This window comes from Falco punctatus (assembly GCF_963210335.1).
Source record: "Falco punctatus genome assembly, chromosome: 4".
Lineage (NCBI taxonomy): Eukaryota > Metazoa > Chordata > Aves > Falconiformes > Falconidae > Falco > Falco punctatus.
The window spans coordinates 44,603,240-44,620,845 of NC_137583.1; the positions used below are offsets into that span (position 1 = coordinate 44,603,240).

At 46.6% G+C, this 17,606-nt stretch overlaps 1 protein-coding gene across 2 annotated transcripts in view; it reads left to right on the top strand.

Moving 5' to 3' along the window:
• The window catches only part of GNG7 (G protein subunit gamma 7), a 79,281-nt gene that overhangs the window by 43,186 nt on the left and 18,489 nt on the right, over positions 1-17,606 (top strand). The window contains exon 2 of one of the 2 annotated variants that reach the window (XM_080385494.1): positions 9,988-10,013. The exons of the other annotated variant lie outside the window; for it this stretch is intronic. The gene's annotated coding sequence lies outside the window, so the exon portion shown is untranslated. The remainder of the gene's footprint in view (positions 1-9,987; positions 10,014-17,606) is intronic. 2 annotated transcript variants of the gene reach the window in all.

Sequence of the window (17,606 nt, forward strand, 5' to 3'; positions counted from 1 at the left end):
CCTTTGGCTAATAATAGTTAGGAAATGTTTACCACACCATACACGGGATTTTAACCTCGTTTATTTACCAGGTGAAATTTCAGTGATGCCGTTGTCCTGCATAGTGCTCACCTAGTTAAGTGACGTTCATTTAGCAAGTTAGCTCTGATAATCAAGTCCGATGTCAGAAGCTGTGTGTTTGCAGCTGTGGCCAGCAAAGGGTGGAGGAGGGGCAGGGGAAAACAAAACAAAGCCTTTTCCCAGGGCCACCTTCTGAGCAAGCGCCTCAGTTGTCACAGCCTCCGTTTTCGTGCTGCTGACAGGTGGGAATGCGGGTGGCATTGGCTCGTCGCTCTTGAGATTGCTTTTTGAAGAGGGTGGGAGGGGAAGGGAGAGGAGTTTACATGCAGACTCATACTCCGATGTGAAGCTGGTGGTATCTGTGTGGCTGGGGAGGTAGATGAGGCGCTGCTTCAAAATGCCTTTCTGGGAAAGCGGAGTTCTAATTCTGGCATTTGTTGAAAGGGGATTGCCTACAGTCATCGCTTTTAGGAATAGATGGTGTAAAATTAAGCCGCCTCATTTTGCTTTGATGTTCCTTCTAATTTTCACTAGAACATACCCATTTTCTCTTAATTTCCCTTATGAAAAACGCTTTTTTTAATTCTTCTTCAGAAGAGACCACTAACTGAAATTGAAATACAGTCTTCAAGAAATTGTACAACTTTGATCACTAAACTTAAAAGCTAGGAAGGAGATGGGATTAGTGCTATGACTTCTGTAGATAAATATTTGTGAGCATTTGTGACTTGAACATAAATTAAAGAGGGAATAAACATCTGTCCTTTGATCACCTCTCCAGCTCATTAACCTGTTGAATGCAGAATCTGGCTGAAGGATTTGAGGCCAGAAAGGGTTCAAGGCATATGAAACAGTCACAGATCTCTTCCCCTTTCTGTGGACAGTGTGGGTTTTTTTCCTGTGGTATTTTAATTGTAAACACAGCAGGACACTTTCGGAGCATGTGAAATTACTAATGATTTCCTCTGGTCTTAACCCATCCATAACTTCAGTCTGCCCAATGGTCTGAGGTGCCTCGAACTGTAACTTGCTTTGGGTTTGTGCAAGAGGTATTTGCTCAAGTGCTTTCGAATTTGGACAGTCTGGTGTACCTGGGAAGTCTGGCTGAAGGTGGAGATTGGTGCTGAGCTGCAGCCCAGCTCCCGTGCAGAGCGGATGGGAGCTGAATGTGGACCCAGCGGATGCCTTCCAAACATCCCATGAGTTCGCCTGGGCAGACGGCTGCTCTGCGCAAGGGTGAGTCACTCTCCCAGCAGCCTGGGTGCCACATATAAATTAATACAGCGTGTAGCTCTTCCCATACGAAGCTACATCAAAGGTTTAATTTAAGTTCTACTTCATGATGGTCCTTCACTTAATACTGCTCCCGAGTTTTTAAAGCCAAACCTCACTGGGGAAGACTACCAGCAGCGTGTCCACAGGCTTACCCAAGCACGGGCATGTGCATGAGGGTACTGAACGTGGATGTCAGCCTGTGCTCTGAGTACTGGGTCCCAAATTCCTCCCTGAAGGAAGAGGGAAGAGCCCCCCCATCCACGGACGGGGCTGGTGGATGCTGTCACACTGGAGCAGCATGGCACCCTGCAGCTCACTTCTCTGCCTGCACCCCGGGCTGCTCTTCCAGGAGCTTGGGATAGTTCTGCAGAACTTCAGTAGGATATTCATTTATCTTGGTTTGGCACAGAAGTCTTAGCCTAATTGCCACGGTGTTTATCTTGCTTGAAGCAGAGGCCTGAGAAGTAGGACTTGTTTATGATAAACTTGGAAATGGCCTTGGCCAGCTACTGTATCTCAGATTTAAACCCTTAGAAGGTGGTATCTGCTACAGAGATGCTGTAGCAGTGCATTAAAGCAATTAAAGCAGCCACTGCACTCCTCCAGCACTTCCCAGATATCTGAGGAACTGTAATTTTTGCATTCTGTACATGCAGAACTGACTCTGCCGCAATCTGATGATGCCTCTTTCCTGGTACTGAAAGACATTTGTTCATTTGGAGGGAAACCTGTTAGGAGGAGAGCGCATTGCATGGCTTCTTATTGCCTTAATGCTGCAAACGTACAGCCACAGCAATGGCAAGAGGCAGTTGTATCTTCGCGGGCCTTCCCCTGGGTGGGGGATGGCTCAGCAGGATGCTCCCGCTGGCTTTTATGGACCACAGTCATTAGCACTGAGCCAAAGCCCCAGCAGGAAGGCGTGCAGCACACTGAGCTCTGCCTTGCTGCTTCTGCTGCTCCAGCAGCGAAGTGGAGCTTTTTGTAATTATCTCAGACACTCTATCTGGAGCTCTAGGCTATATAGGAGCCAAGAGACTCACATGGAGCTTTAGCTGTTTATTGCTTTTAACTCTGGGATGATGTTGCCTTCAAATACATTTACTCAGTTCCTATAGGTCTGCTGGCTTGGGTTTATTCGCTCCAGGAGAATATTAGCAATAAGCTGGCTGGCTTTGCCATCTAACCTATTGCCATTTCTCTACTCGTAATTCCGAGCTGAATGTCGCTGCACTCATCTGTCACTCATGGATTGGAGCAGGCATTTTGTTGTGTTGTTGCTGCCTTAAAATTGCCAGCAATTTCAGATTGACAGCCAAATCTTAATGTGATACTGGTGGGAGTGAGGTGGCGGTATGCTGTTCGTTGGTGATATTCCTTGAGGGCTGAGGTGTCTGGCTTTACAAGTGTGCAACATTGGGTCAAAGTGGCTTTTAAGATGTTGTTTACCTTGATGCGCTGACTTGGAGGAGCAGTTAGGGCTGGTGTTGATGAAGTGGGTGCTTGGGGGGTAATAGGAGCCTTACAGGATTTCTGCAAAGCCCAGAACTTGCTGTCCCATCCTAAGTGCCAGCGACTGGTTGGCAGGTTATCTAGTATTAACACCAATAATTGAAAAACACTAAGACTTGTAGTGGACTTCTTGTTATAGTGTGCCTGTTGTTAGTGCTGTCAGCTCTTTTAAAATTTTAGGTAATGGAGCTCTGATCTTCTGCTTCTCAATTTCTCTTGCCTTAAACAGCCTCTGGAAAACTTAACAGTCATTTGAAAAGGCTCCTAACGTGGTAGCAAATGCTGTGAAGGGAAGGCTCTGTCTTACTCTTACCATCTGTCTTGCCGCACACTCCAGATGATGCAATGTGCTGTATGCCATATCAAAATAAACCCTTTATTTTTAACAAACTGCATTTAAGGCACATTAGCAGAATATTCAGCCAATCCCTAAATTTGGGACTGACCTTACTTAATTCCTCAAGGCACACTAGCACACTGCATCCTTCAGCACTGGAGCTGGCACTAATGAGCTGCAGACTCCTACTCTGACATTTCAGAAAATGAGACTCTGTTCCACCGTAGCGCTCCGAGCCGGGCTGACATACGCTGATTCACTGGGGCTAAGCAGTGTTTATCTTCCAAAGACGCGTGTGCACATGCGTGTGCTCACAAGGCTTGACTGGAGAATAATCTGTAGGACGAATGGAGTGTCTGGGTGTGAGAGACCAAAGCTTTGGAGATGAAACTGGTGGAGGGACTGGAGGGTCCCGCAGGCAGCAGCTGATACCTTGAACGCAGTTCAGCTTCTCTGGCCCCTGCAAGTTGTGGTCAGGTCACTATAGTATCAGCTGTTCTTTTTCATTAATAGCTTGTTTTATTTTGTTTGCCTGCTGTGTGGGTGGTAGCATGAGATGTGTCATGATTCTCTGAGTGGTTTTATGAGTGTTCTCTCTGCTTTCTTCTCCCTCTTGTCCTGCTCCGTGGTGGCCTAGAGTTAATGGTTTTGCTCTCCTGTGACCAGGCTGGTCATGCTGCAGCTGGGCTAGTTCGTGTGTGCTTCTGACTGCAGGGGCATGCATAATTAGTCCCCTTTTGAAAATCTGTAAATGAGTGCAGGGTGTTCTGAGTGCAAGCTGAGGGCTGTTTGCAAGCAGCAGATCTGCTGCTGTCAGACACGTAAAATTGTCAGGTCTAAGCCATGGCCAGTAAACACACTGGCTGGCTTTGGGCATGCAGGCTAGCAATAATTGTGGATTTCACTGCTAGACCACTTTGTGATGTTTTAAAATTTTGTTGTCTGGAGAGTGCTTGAGCCATAGATGTGCAGCCTTAACCCCTGATGGTCTTCAGGATAAGCAACTTCTGTCGCCAGCCTACTCCAAACTCTCTTTTTTTTAATTTTATTTTTCCTTTTTTGGCTCACTCAGAAGCAAGCCAGGAGCTAATGTGTGGGACATTATAGCAAACAACCAGCTTGCTGGAAAGTAGGAGAAAGTTGGGAACAGGCTGCTCGTACCTGTGATCCCTGGCCTGCTGCCCTGCAGTTGTTGTAAAGTCAGTTCCTATATTGGGGACCTTGGAGGCATTTGGGACGTGAATGGGTGATCGGAAGGCAGGCTGGACTCAAACCAGCGTTTAAAAACAGTCTTTTCTAGGTGAATGTTCATTTTTTTCAGGAATTTGGTCACTTTTCCTCTTTCTATTCTGGTTTAAAAAAAAAAAAAAAGAAAAAGACCCACCACTTTCCTTCCCATACAGCTCAGAGGGATTTTCAGGGCTTGTTTTGTCTATCAGTCAAGAGTGAAATTCAGTGTTTACATCTCCTGAGGATGAATGAGGTCAGAGCAAATGTCATCAGTACTGATTCCTGTAGTTCCTATTTATGGAAACATTTCCTTCCACTTTAATAAGTAAAACCAAGGCAATCCTTCCTTTGCATGGGTCTAGCTGCTGCCCCAGATCAACAGCCTGGTAAGGAGCTTGCTGAAAGTCCATTGCAGCCTTCCACAGTGGTGTTGAATTCACTTGCTAGCAACCCAGTCATTTCCCCTGGCATTTCCAGCTCCAGTCCGTGGGATTTACGTACTGTTGGAGTGATGGTGTTATCCCTGCAAGAACTGGATTTACCTCATTTCACACTTAATGTTGAGCTACTCTGCGTGTAACAACTGCAGCATCCCAAAGCCCTTGGAGGAGGGGATGAATGATTGCATGCGCTGAATTTATTTGTGTTACTAGTCTTCAGTGACTAATCCACCTGGTTTCTCATTGTCATATTCTGCAGTTGCTTTTACCTTTTCTTCTCCGGCATTTCCTACTTAATAGGAAGTGTTGGTGCTCTGGAGCAGGCACGTTGCCTTTCCTCCCTCAGTTACTCACTTGTCAACTTGCAGGTTGTAGTTCAGTGACTAAATTGGGTCATAGCTCCTCCTTTTTCCCCACACCACTGCTAAAACATCCTCCTGCCTTTGCTGTCACTAAGAGCTTGTAAACTACAGCTCTGTCAAGATGATATGTAAAATGCTTCTCTGAGTGATACTGAAATCTCACCCAAAAGTTACACCCTTGCAAACGTGCTCTTGTCTGGTAAAAGCTCTGGCTGTGTTCTTAGCCAGAAGCACGGTTCTTAGAAAATTAAGTGCAGGGTGAAGTGAACTTTCTCCCTGTTTTTCACTTTGTTCATGACTGTTTGAAAACAGCTGCGTGAATATAAGGGTTTTGCGTGGCAAAGCAGGTTGTGCCTTTCTGCAGCAACTGCAGTGGGAGCTGAGGGTGCTTTGAGCATCACGCTGGGCGCTGCCTATTGCAGTGTCCCCAGCAGCCCCTGCTGCATCTTTGGCAGCTTCTGGGGTAATAAGTGCCCAGGAAAGAGTGAAGGAATATCTTGCAGCAGCTGGAATGATCCTATTTAAAACCATTTAATCACTGAGGAGTCAACTTTTAAAGCATTTTGTGAATTTAGAAGCAAAAGTCCCATGAACCATACTTCTTGGTCAACTCGTTCCATGCTGCAGTCAGATGGGGGAGATTTTTCTTCCCCTTTCACACCAAAACCTTGCACCCTTCCTGCGTGTGGTGGGGAGCAGAGCTCGCACATGTAGTCTGGGTTCCTCGGGGCTAGGTTCCTAGCAGGCAGCAGGGAGAGCGATGCACTTGCTTCAGATGGCGAGTAGTGAAGCACAGCACCGGGGAGGGCTGTGGGGCGGCGGCGTGCTGGGACTGGATCCCGGCCACCCGCGGGAGGAGGAGGAGACGCACGATGCCAAGGTCTATACTTGTTCTGCCTGGCAGGCTGTTTTTAGCAATAGTAGCAACTGATACCAAAGCAGCTTTTGGCCACCCCAGCAATCCCAATAGGCATTTTTCACAAGACACTTAAATCCTGCCTTTTTCCCCCTTTACTTCTAGTAAGAGGACTCCAGGTAGGTGCAGTGCTGTCTAATTAATCTTGGCATGAATGAGAAACTTCAAGCAACTGGCAGGTGTCATTTGAGGTTCTCGTATAGGACAAGGACTTTCCCTTTTTTAAATAAACCGTATTCCTTCAGCTAGCTGCTAGGAATAACCTCTGCCTGCCACCTCTGCCAGCTGCGCATCATGTTTCTCAATTCCTGCTTTTTGCTCTAAGTCCTTCAGGAATGTTGTGCACGGTGGAACAAGAACTGAGAAATGAGCTTTCTCTGGGCTTTTCTGAGGTGAGCCTGGTATAAATCAAACCTCTCAGCAATAACAGTAGACTTTTAGTAGCATCTCCAGGTGGATAGAGCTGTGCACCTGTTGTGCAAGGTGCTGATGGAGTTTGTTGACAGGTTAGTGCTTTGGAAAGGTTGCTGTCCTGGTCTGCCCCATGGTAACCAGCTGCGTGGACTTGAAAACCTGCTCAGAGAAGGGCAGAAATGGGCTTGAAGAGCCATAGTGCAATAAGCTTAAGGTCTGTGTTCTTCTGGGATCTATCTAGGGTAATGCCAGACTTGAACAGGTTAAGCAGTGGGAAGTGAGACCGAAGTCCAGTTCTTAACTGCTTGGAATTTGAGGAATTGACAATTAGCTTTCATAGCAAAACAGGGCTGCTAGAAATTGCACTTCTTGCTTAGTTAAGACCTGTCTTTTTCGTATGTCTAAATTAAGTTCTGCAGACAGTCAGGAGCCAGTTGCAAAACAAGCCCATAACGTGTAGTTATGGTCCTATATTAAAATGAAATTGCATGAAAGTCTGGTGCATCGCAGCACAAACACGGCTGTGCTTTGCGTGGTTTGTTCTGATTTTTTTATTATTATTTTTAATGACTCCTGAGTGAGAGCTGGGGGCATTGCTGTGTCGGGACCACCTCTTCCTACAAATGAGTTTGTTTGCATCCTCGCTTCAAGCTCTTGCAGGGACATCCTCGGTCCCTCTGGCTGGCAGCAGGACAGGGAGCAGCCCGGTGGCACGTGCCACCTCCTGACCCCGTCGTGGGATGGCTCCAGCCTTTGCAGCATTACCTCCGCACCTTACAAAAAGCTGCCTGTGAGTTAGCGTCTGACTCAGCTTTGTCCTTTCACTGGAGTGAAAAGCAGTGGCTTGGGGTTTTTTTGTCTTCCTCCCCCTCCTCTTGCCGAGCCCGCGGCGTCGCGGAGGGGAGCGGTACATGGTGCTCACTGCGTTGGCAGGGAGATGCTGTAGGAGGGTTCCCCGACCCCAGAGCCGCTGCAGTGATGCAGCCGATTGACGTACTTTCTCCTGCATCAAAGTGACGGTTGCCTGGCTGCCTCATCGAGCCTGGTGCTTTTTTTTTTTTTTTTTTTTTTTTTGGTGTTTAATATTAAAGTACAAAGCTGTGCAAAAACCACATGCTTTTTTACTCTTTGAAGTGGTGCTGGCCAACTGCCTGAAAAACATTCTCCAGTGGTGGTGGAAAAAAACCCCATTACGTTTTACAAATATTTTTGTTTTATTTCACCCCTTTCTTTCAGAAGCTTGACAATAGTCCTCTGGAGACTTGACTTGGTGTTCCTGGCAGAGGCTGACCCATCCCTATAGCTACCTGCCTTCAGCGCTGCAAACAGGACTGGCAATTAGGTTTTGAGGAAATAAAACTCGCATTTAGGTGGCTGGGTTTGTGTTTGTCTTTTTACATGATACGTTATCCTCATTTTGTTCAGTGTCTAGCTCTTGCCAAGCTAAGAGTTGAATGTGTAGCCTGGAGTTTTCAGTTCAGGACTTAAGTCCAGAGGTTTTTAAGCAGTTTGAGTGTGTTGCTGCTAACCTGAGTATAGCGGGTGAAATATTCAAGGTGAAAAATATAATATAATTAATCAGTTGTATTTGTAAAATTAATGTATGGTTCCTGAACAAGAAATGCTGGACTAAACATTATTAAAATGGGCAAGAAGGAGGGGAAATAGGATGAGCTGTAGAAGCTGATGGCGTGTGTATGTGATCTGTAGCTTTTTTAATGCACTGGTAACGTGTTCCTCATAACTTCAGCTGCTGAATGAAGATGTTAATTAGGCAGGGATTAACAACTGTGCTTTATGTGTTACAATGCTAGGTATGCACACCTTGGGTGAGTCTCTTCTGTGATCTTTATCCAGGTTTGGTCACTAAAAGGCGGCGTTTCTGTGATAAAAGTGGCCATCTGTTGTTTGTTGGTAGTAGCACAGCCAGGCAGGTGGCACATCTTCTGGCAGAACAGAAATATTGTTCGTCCATTTTCTGTCAAATGCAATTAGTGTTAAATTGCAGGAATGCAAATTGAGATTTAAGACCACACAGGCTGGACTTGCCTTCTGAATCATTTTAAAGGTAAAAGTTTTTTTGTAAAGGTGAAGGTCAATAGAAATTGTCCTGTGAGGCTTTTAAGGTCAGTGGTCATCAAGTGTTCTTCAGGACATCAAAATTCCTTTCCTCTTTCAGTGGGGGATGCCAACCATGTACGCGAGGGTGTGCTCTGCTTTATGGTAAGTTAGGTCTCAGCACCAGCTCTTAGTTTTTTCGCCCAGAGGTGCAGCAGGGTGCTGAAAAGGTTTCTGCAGCGGCAAGCGAAAAGCTAAGCCATATAAAACATCTGTGGTTAAGGCCCAGAGTTTCCCTCATGCTGTCACTGTGCTGTAGCTGACGAGCGGCATGATGTTCAACAAGCAATGCCAGCATGGTGGTTCGTGTATTTGTGTAAACCACTTCGAAAACTGGTAAAATTCCACTAATCCCTCTGTAAGTGAGCTTATCATGGGATACGAATTTCCTGTTGCCTGTCCCCTGCTGCTGAATGCAATAAAATGGGCAGCCAGAAAATCACGTTGGTTCCTGTGTCGGTGCCTGTCATTTGTTCCAGTTTTGGGTTGACTTGCCTCTACAGAGGTTACGGTTTTCCAGTTTTCCTCAGCTTTCAACTCTGTTTTGGGTTTTAGAGCTGAAGCTTATAAACAGGTCCTTTTAAAATATATGAGCGTGATACAAACTATATGGATGTGAGCGTGCTGAGGTATGTGAAGAGCAGGGTGCCGGTGAGCAGATGTTTGTGATGCCTTTTTTTACCTAAAAAACAGTGTGATCCCATCCAGTCCCTGGAAAGCACGCAAGGCTGCGGCGTGAATTAAGTATTGTATGCACTGTTGTGGGTAAAGAAGCTTGATTCATTCTTTCTCCCTTTTATGTGTTTTTATTAACTGAGGCAAGGGATTTCTGCAGCCATGGCCTCCCCTAGGAATGCCAGCTATGTGAAAAATGCCCTGTCCTGCCACGCTGCTGCTCTCCCTTATCTGCCTGTTTCTTGCTGCCAGCCCTGGGCACAGGCTCTGCTCGCCACACAAATACCTTCCTGTCCTGGGAAGTGTCACCACTGCCATCTGCGTTCATCACCACATCTGTCTTCTCCAAGCTGTGTGCCGGGTGCCCCGCTATCAGTGCCAGCGTGATCTGGTGCTTGCAGGAGGTCCCCAGTTCCCCCAGCCAGACCCCGTGCTGCCGGGTGCCCGTCAGCACACCGAGTGTGCAAGGCAGGCACCAGCATGGCGCGGCAGCGGCGATCACCGTGTGTTGTAAGCCTCACCCCTGTCCGATATCGCAGACTACGCGATTTCTTGGTTTCATCCTTGTGAAGAGGCTGCACATGTTATATAGGACTTTTTCAATCACTTGATGTTGAATATTTACGTTTTTTCTTCCTTCTGTTTTCCCAGGAACATTCCAGGAGTAGTGGAAAGCGGTATGTATGTGTTGTGGCCACTTGAGGCCGTTTATTCTTGGGGAAAAAAATCAATAAGTAGTATTGGATTAAGTTCTTATTTCTTGACACAGTTGTCCACAAAGAGCAGCTTTGGTCACTTGCACTCTTCCAGCCTTAGGCTGTCTCTGCTTTCTGGAGTTGGATTGAACTTTGGGTTCACTGTGGACCAATTTGAATCAATCTGTTTTGAAACTGGGGGAACAGGTCCTGATGCACAGCCTCAGCATCGCCAGCGAGGTGGAGGTGGGGATGCTGTAAGCCGGGAGCTAGGTGACTGCGTTGGGTTTTATTTCATCTTGGAATGATTGCACCAAAAGTAAAGAGGGCTTAATTTTTTTCTCTTTTACTGAGATAATTATGTTTGTTCAAGCTTTTCACTTACTAGGCAAGCAGGATCTAAATTTGGTGCCTCTTTTTAATATCTTTTCAGCATACGTGTTTTTTTGGAGCGCGTTTAAAAGTGCTTCTGTCCCTGTTATGTAAACTTTCTTTAAAGGCAGTGAGGTGTAATTGTCTGGCACATCTCAGGGTGGGCAGGCGAAGCCCGAGGTCTTATCTGCTCGGGAAGCTGCTGCTGTTGAGGAGTGTGTGGACTCAGGCTAGTGCCTGTACTGGTCCGTCTCCCCTCTGGAGGTAGTCCTGCTCTGGAACAGAAGTGCCTTACATTGTTAACTAAACCCAGTTGTAGCTGGGTGTTTTGTTCTAGGTTTAAATGGGAAGACTGGGCTGATTGCTCCTTTTTCTTAATTGCCATCACTGTCAGTCATCACTCCCACAAATGAGAAGTCTTGATTGACGGTGTGAGATCTGCTAGTTGCTTTTAGCATAAGGTTGTAGCGTAAATCTCTCACCGGTTATTTAGGCTCGTCTGGTCTAACTTTACATGGAAATGTTTTAGGAGCCCTTACTGACTAAACTGGCCAACCTTTTAGAAAGAAATAAAAGCAGGAAGCCCCACACAGAGAAGGTTAATTTTTAACCAGTCCTTGCTCAGTCTGCAGAATGTTTTGACCATCTCTTTCCCCCACAAACATGCTTCTTGAATGCAGATTAAACAACCAGGAACAAAGCGTTCTTGCTCAGGATTAAAAGTGAATGCACATGAGGGCTATTCGCAGTAAATCCACGTGTAGATAAGAGCGAGCACTTCTGGAGCTGGTGAGTGCTGCCACTGCGAAGGGTTGGTCCCCCAGGGATGGATTGTTCCCTCCCCACCAGCTGCGGGGCTGATGCTGCCAACAGGCTCACTGGTGGCAAACCTGCTCTGGCTGGCAGCTCGATGCAGAGACATGGTCAGGTGCCTGCTCCGGTGTCCCCAGTGCCTGGCACGCGCGGCTGGAGAGGTTCATGCTTCCCAGGAGAGGCAGGAGGCTTGTCATGCTTCGGCCAAGCGTACACGGAAATCTGTTTCTTAAATCAGACTTTTATCGGACCGGATTTTTTTTTTTTTATTCAATGGTATACTTTGCCTCAAACTCTGTTTACAGTGGAATTGGAAGTAGACCACCTGGATTAGAGACTCATTTTGACAAGTTATTAAAAACATTCTTAGTGTCCTGCATTTTCCTGTTTAGACACACAACTGAAGGAAATACCTGTACTTCTGTGATAACATGCAGTTTCAGGCCCTGCACTCCGTGGCACTGTATTTTATCTCCCAGGTCTGTGACCGAGCAGATGCTGCCGGTACCGACCCTTCTCCAGGTGTCACTTGCATTGCCGCTGTGCAACGGAGAGCTTTCGCCCTTCTCTTCCTTCTGATTTCAAGTTAGCAACCAGACACGCAAGTAATTCTCCATTTGGCAAGCGAGTTCATACAGAAATAGGGGGTTAAAGCAACTGCAGAACTGTGTTCCTTGTCCAGTGTGTGCATAAAAACTGGGGGCAGGATGTGCCCTTGGGTAATTCCCAGAACTGCAGTAGAGGGGTGACTTTGCAGCCCTCTGGGACTTGGAGGTGCAGGTGAGCGGGTGCCAGCAACGCTCAGGTATGTACGGTGTTAAGCAGAGCGGGATGGCAACTGTGTAATAGCAATTGCTTAATGACATGAATTCAGGGAAGCTTGAATGTTTTGCATATCTCTGTTTTTTTTCTAATCTGTAGTAGACGATTTTCTAAATATAAGCACCAGCCCTATGAAAATAGTCAGTGAGCCAAAGGTTGCCCATTACCTGAAGGCAGATGCCTCATGTGCCTTCTGGTACAACCCTTTCACACCACGTGTAAGTTCCTTTTTTTAGCCTCTCTGCCTTATTTCCAGCCCCAGCCTTTCCCCGGCAGTTCCCAGTCCCAGCCCTGAGCTCAGAACTTGAGCCGCTGCCAGCCCAATGTGACTTCTCTTCCTGTAAGAGAGACAAAAGAAAACGACCTTCTGCTTCCTCTCCCTGTCTGCCCAGCGGATTCCAGCTCTGATGTAGGAGTTGCTCCTTGTTGCAAACCCTCACATGATGTTGCAGTCATCAGTATTATCAAAAGACCCGGGGTTTGCTTGAAAACAGCCGCACAGACGCTGCAGTCACATGGAGATACTGGCCTTTTCTTTTAGGGTAATTACTTTGGTGGTTGAAACAAGTGCAAAAGTAGTCATCAAGGCTGATCCTCATCCGCGTTTGGAAGCAAGCCTCTTCGGTTTTGCTTGTCTGCAGCTGACTTAGGGAGGGAGGGGGAGACCCCGGCTCTGGTGACCCATTGTGAGTTTCTCCTGGAGCATCATTTTTGCCCTCTGTAGCTACATGGGTAATGAAAACAAGATGACTAGAGAAAGTCATAGGACTGCTCTCATATCAGCGTGTTTTATGGGTTCATGAAGCAAGCAGTAGTATTTATGCTCATGTGATGTCTCTGCTGCAAAAGGTCACTCGTATTTCTAGTGTTATTAGAAAAAGCTGGCCCCCAAATGGAAATGAGTCCCTTCTGCAATCAGTCTCTGGCAGGGGGTGAGCATCCCTGAGTGGTTCAGCTCACAAGCAAGTGGCACACCAGCCCAGCCTCAGGATACCACCAGCTGTTAATTATTTCTGAAGTATGTAGCTAAGACTTCGAGTTTTTGCTTTACCACCGAGCTATAGGGTGTGATTTTTCAGCAGTACCAGCGTTGGAATTATGGGTCTGAATTTTTCCAGTGTAGATTAGGTTGCTGCTTTATGAAAAAAGATTCTCTCTTGGGGTTTCTGAGGCTTGGTTAGCAATAGGGTGCTAATTACTGGGTGGGGTCAGAGGCTTTGGGATTTGTATTAGCAAAAAAGACATGTGTTTAGTGCAGCATGTACCCAGGCATGACCAGCTCAGACCCTGGAGCGCTGCAGCTGTAGTGTGGTGCCGGACAGATGTTGTGGCATTCTGCTTTGCTCTTCAGTAGTGGGCTAATGCAGCGATGCAGTACTTGAGATGAGTCCTCCATGCATGCTGCGGGGATGTGCCTGTTCGCTTCAGCTCAGCCTCGCAGCGTGCTTGGCGTCCCAGCAATTACACGATTGTTGCTTAATTCCATCCTGAATCGCTTTTCTCCTTGCTCATAGCTGTGAGTAGCTCTCTGTCAGCACATGAGATATTAACACAAACAGAGGTCGTGTTTGTTTCGAGTCAAGGTCACTGAAGGACTCTTAGGGGTTAGGTTAGTGGGAACTGTTCTTTTCTCACTGCTTGAGGTCTGTAGTTGGTGTCTGGACATACTGCCCATGGCTGTCAAGTCAATGCGTTACTTAATAAGTGTTGCAATGTTGAACTTTCTTTAGCAAGTCTGTCTAGGCGCTGCGCCTTTCAGGGCACGGTTGCCTTGATTCATTGATGGCACCATTATGTCTGGAGCGATTTTTGCTTTCCATCTCTTTCCCTATAAACCTCTGTTGCTCCATGCCAGCACTGTTTACAAGTTCGTTTGCATCTTTCAGATGACTCCATAGGAAAAGCAGCGAGTGAGTGTCTCTTACTTGAGTTTCACGCAGTGTGGAAAGGCGTTTGCAGGCTCTCACTGCAGATACGGGTGTGCCTGATGGCTTCACTGACTCAAGATGCAACTGCTATCAGCTGAATTCAGGATTTCGAAGCTATACTGCGCTCATTTTGCTGCTCACATCCTTACCCCTAAGAATATTTGCAATGAGTAACCTCACCTACAGCTTTGGAGGCTCTTTACTGCAGAAGTAGAAAGCATTTGCAAAACCAACATCAGAAAAAAAATTGGTGGTAAAGCAAGCAGGTGTGACCCAGATGTGTCCAGAGCACATGCACCAAGTAAAGAGGTTTCCATGTGGCTATTCCTTGGCAATAATTGTGGTTTAACGAGCAGGAAAAAATTCTCATGAGTGGCTCATGCTAAAGATCTTGTCTATGAACCTGGAAAACCAGCTCTTCTGTGGTGTTGATGGAGTAAAGCAAATGCCAGTCGATGTTTCAAGCTCTGCTAGTTGAAATATGCTAGAAGTTCTGCTAAGAAATGCGCTTTAAAGGTCTCTAGGGGATTGTTGTCTGGGTGCTGTGAGATACCTAGCTGATAGAGCAACTGGGAACTTAGCACACAAGTATGCAATTCTATTTTAATCGGCTGGGTAGGTGACTCTTTCCCCTTACTTTGCAGAACAGAGTTAGCAGTTCCTAGTATTATCATTTAGACCACTCTTATTTTCACTTAAAAAGTGAAGATATCACGGTGTTTTGAAATGGGGCAGACTGAAAACAAAAAAGTACAACTTTCTACATGCAGTGATGAGGCAAACACCATCTGGCCCTTGGGGCCAACCTTTTAGCCACTGCCCAGCGGGGCAAACACAATCAGCAGGAGCCAAGTATTGCGAGTGCTCTGGTTTTGATAATGTGTCTTCAAAAAGGCTTTCTGAAGATACAAAGTGTAAAGCCAAAAATACACTCTGATTTATATGCTTTCTTTGGAAGCTGGTTTAGGTGTGCTGTAGCCAACCCTGTATCAGCCTCTTAGGTCACACAAAGGAGGCTGCAATGCTTTTGGCTCCCGTTCCTGAAGAGGTTTCTTCATGGCTCTGTGCTATACCGAGACTCATCAGCCAGCTAGTCAGCATTTTTCTTGTTTGCTCAGCATCAGCTGAATGCTGCTTCCCAGTACTGTGTGGCTTGTCTAGAGAAGTCATGCAAAGAGGATCGTTTATCTTCCTGCAGTCGAACAGAAGGTATGTAATTTTTCAGTAAATATTTTTGCCATCAACTCAGGTGGTTGTTTTTTCCCCCCCATCTAAGCTTGATGGATGCCAATATTCATCTTCTGCGGATGCTGGAATGGAACAGAATCCAAAACAGATAAATCTGGGGGACAGTTAGCACATCTTCTGCCTTAGGCTGGGGGGATTCATTCCCATAACCTTCCATGGCACCTGTGCTGCTATCTTTTTGATTTTTGACGTTGCAGAAAGTGAGCTGAAGGGGGAGACTTCGCCCTGAACTCCTCGGCTTCAGCACAGGCAGGAGCCTAGAAGGAAATAAATCAGCCTTGAATTCTGGTCCGAAGGTCAACAAGTAAGAGTGACGCTGGAGCAGATGGCCCGAGTTCCTCAGTGTGGGATATCTTGTCCTCAAGCATCAGGTGACCCCAGCTAAGCCTCCCAGATGGCATCTCTGCCATGACACTGGGGTAATGGGGACAGGCAGATCACCCCGGGTAACCGGGCCACGCTGCCCCCAGCTCAGCCTGCCGAGTGGTAACGAGAGGTCTCTTGTGTGTGTGTACATAAAAGTCATAAAAGGTTAAATGACAGTGAATTCGGCTTCCAGGCTTATTCACACGTGTGTGGGATCAGATGTCTGGTCTCTGTGTGCCGCCTCCCCGCTGACTGGAACTGCGACATTGGGTCAGCGCCGATTCCGGGGGAAAACACCCTCCGCCGCAGCTCGAGGGATTGCTCATCTAGTTATTTAAGCTCGATCCTGCTGGGGCAGGATACTCTGCTGGAGGGGTAACTGCAAACTGACTGAAAACAATGAAACACGGGTAAACTGCTGCTTGCTTGAAGAGTGCTTGGAAAGCTATTTTTAGCTACTTGGAAACACGATTTGAATGCACATAGGTATAATAGCTGCAGTCAGTGTAATGAACAAACCCTGTTTCTTTTTCCATAACACAAGAAAAGGTAGCTGAGGGGCATATTGTGCCGGGAGGATTCGTAACAGCTGTGTTACCCGATTATTTACCAGTTCCCTATCTTGAGAAGCGTTGAGCAAGCTACGCTGAGCGATACAATGAGTATATTGTAGTTTGCGGTTCTGATGTAATTCCCACGAAACACTCTTTCCACAATGAAAACTTGAAATTACATGAAACCAAACTCCTTGCCCTTTCCATCCCCTGCACGCAGAGCTGTGTGAAGTTCAATAAACACGCTCTGCCAGGCTTGCTCAGCACAACCGCTCTCTGAAGCCCTGCAGAAGTCCCCAGTATCTTCTAGTGAATAGAGACTATAATTGGCACAATGCTCCTAATAAAGGCTAATCCTCACAGTATTTGCCTTGAATTCTTATTTTAGGGCTTTCTTGTCATTTTCCTTAAGTTCCATGTGGCTAACTGTCTTGCTAAACATGTGATCCTGTTTTGGGGAGAAGCAAAATAAGTTTGAGACGATGAAAACTAAAAGCGTGCTGCTCACAAACTGCGAGCAGAGAGGTGGCTTTGAATTGGAATGCTCGTGTGGCATGGGAAGATACTGGCTGTTTATTAGTTTTCAGAAGGAGACTTACTCTGGTGATAACTTTTAAAGGACAGAATTTTATCTGGGCATTATGGTGACTTGAGAGCGTAGATAGATAGGTCAGGGACTTGTTTCTTTTAATAGCTGTGTATTACTGATGGTAAATTCTCTGCTGTTTTCTCCACCAAAGCACCACAGCTCTGCCAGCTGACTCAGACCTGCGCCCTCATCTACGTTTTCTTTCCTTTTCCCTTAGAAAAAAGTTTGGCATTGCCTTTTACTGTTTCCAACGTAGCCTGGTTTTGGGTCTGCCAGGTAGACGGTGGAGGCTTGCTGTTACACGGTGCTGCAAAGCTCGATGTTGGGCAGCACTAAAGGTAGTATCTCAGAGAGGAACCTGTGTGGACACAAACAGTAGTGACCAAAGGGTCTCCGCTTTAAAACGGGGGGGTGGCTGGCAGTCATTCTGCATTGCCCTGCCTGTTCAAGTTTTGGTCCAGGGACATCTGAAGATGACAGCGTTGTGTTAGTGTGATGCTGCATTTCGGGTTTGGGGGAAGGTGAATGTGGCTGCTTTAATCAGAGGGTTCTCCCTCTTGGGGCATTTTCTTATCTGTAGGAAACTCAAAAATCATTTCAAAACCTTTCCGCCCACTCAGCACCCAAGAAGTTGCACAGCAGAGGGAACTGCCAGGCTGGCTGCAGGCTGCTCGCTCAGCTGTGTCATGGCTGATGCCCTAAAATCTGCTGATCTCACGATGAAGTAACTTCAGCACATGAGGCTGGTACATTCATGTGACCTTGCAGTGCAGCTGGAATAGCCTTTGTGCACTCAGTAAAGAAGGGAATCAGACACTGTGCCATGTTAAAACTTCCCCTGCCTGCTTTAAATGTCTTGAGTGCTAATGCTTGCAGCATTTCC